The sequence below is a fragment of the Coregonus lavaretus genome (assembly GCF_964263955.1).
Source record: "Coregonus lavaretus genome assembly, chromosome: 5".
NCBI classification, from domain to species: domain Eukaryota; kingdom Metazoa; phylum Chordata; class Actinopteri; order Salmoniformes; family Salmonidae; genus Coregonus; species Coregonus lavaretus.
This window is the reverse complement of record NC_139992.1, coordinates 23,155,935-23,158,029: the sequence shown is the minus strand read 5'-3', so window position 1 is coordinate 23,158,029 and position 2,095 is coordinate 23,155,935.

The following is a 2,095-nucleotide window of genomic DNA, read 5'->3' as shown; positions in this document are numbered from 1 at the left end:
CAAGTTCTTGGTATGATGGATTTAATTGAAGAAAAAAAAACCCGGTGGAGATTGTCTGAAGACATCCTGTTCCGTATAAAACCTGTTTGATCTGAGTTAATCAACTTTTGTAATACTGTTTCTATGCGAAAAGCCAATACCTTAGCAATGATTTTGTAATCCACATTCAAGAGTGATACTGGGCAGAAAGATCCTCATTACAATGGATCCTTATCTTTCTTTTGAAGTAGGGTGATTGTAGCCAAACATAGTGACTGGGAAGTAAATTTTTCTCTAGAGCTGCTGTGAGCTTAAGTAACATAGGTTTTAGTAATTTGTGACGAAAGTGTCTATAAATTTCACTTGGACTCCATCATTACCAGGAGATTTTCAATTTTGTAGATTATTGATGGCCTCCAACAATTCATCTGGGATAATGTTTCTATCTACACTACCAGTCAAATGTTTGGACACAGCTACTCATTCAAGGATTTTCTTTATTTTTACTATTTTCTACATTGTATAATAAAACTATGAAATAACACATATGGAATCATGTAGTAAGCAAAAAAGTGTTAAACAAATAAAAATATATTTTATATTTCAGATTTTTCAAATAGCCACCCTTTGCCTTGATGACAGCTTTGCACACTCTTGGCAGTCTCTCAACCAGCTTCATGAGTTAGTCATCTGGAATGCATTTCAATTAACAGGTGTGATATTTGTACTCCTGAGTGGCGCAGTGGTCTAAGGCACTGCATCGCAGTGCTAACTGTGCCACTAGAGATCCTGGTTCGAATCCAGGCTCTGTCGCCGCTGGCCGCGACCGGGAGACTCATGGGCGGCGCACAAGTCGTCCAGGGTAGGGGAGGGAATGGCCGGCAGGGATGTAGCTCAGTTGATAGAGCGTGGCGTTTGCAATGCCAGGGTTGTGGGTTCGATTCCCACGGGGGGCCAGTATAAAAAAAATATGTATTCACTAACTGTAAGTCGCTCTGAATAAGAGTGTCTGCTAAATGACTAAAGTAAAAGACCAAGTCCACATTATGGCAAGAACAGCTCAAATAAGCAAAGAGAAATGACAGTGCGTCATTACTTTAAGAAATGAAGGTCAGTAAATACTGAACATTTCAAGGACTTTTAAAGTTTCTTCAAGTGCAGTCGCAAAAACCATCAAGCGCTATGATGAAACTGGCTCTCATGAGGACCGCCACAGGAATGGAAGACCCAGAGTTACCTCTGCTGCAGAGGATAAGTTCATTAGAAATTGCATCCCAAATAAATGCTTCACAGAGTTCAAGTCACAGACACATCTCAACATCAACTGTTCAGAGGAGACTGTGTGAATCAGGCCTTCATGGTCGAATTGCTGCAAAGGAACCACTACTGAAGGATACCAATAATAAGAAGAGACGTGCTTGGGCCAAGAAACACGAGCAATGGACATTAGACCAGTGGAAATGTGTCCTTTTGTCTGGAGTCCAAATTGGAGATTTTTGGTTCCAACCGCCGTGAATTTGTGAGACACGGTGTGGGTGAATGGATTATCTCCATATGTCTATTTCTCACTGTAAAGCATGGAGGAGGAGGTGTTATGGTGTGGGGTGCTTTGCTGGTGACACTGTCTGTGATTTATTTAGAATTCAAGGCACACTTAACCAGCATGGCTACCACAGCATTCTGCAGTGATACGCCATCCCATCTGGTTTGGGCTTAGTGGGACTATCATTTGTTTTTCAACAGGACAATGACCCAACACACTTCCAGGCTGTGTAAGAGCTATTTTACCAAGAAGGAGAGTGATGGAGGGCTGCGTCAGAATACCTGGCCTCCACAATCCCCTGACCTCAACCCAATTGAGATGATTTGGGATGAGTCGGACTGCAGAGTGAAGGAAAAGCAGCCTTCAAGACTGTTGGAAAAGCATTCCAGGTGAAGCTGGTTGAGAGAATGCCAAGAGTGTGCAAAGCTGTCATCAAGGCAAATGGTGGCTATTTGAAGAATCTCAAATATAAAATATATTTTGATTTGTTTAACACTTTTTGGGTTACTACATGATTCCATATGTGTTATTTCATAGTTTTGATGTCTTCACTATTATTCTACAATGTAGAAA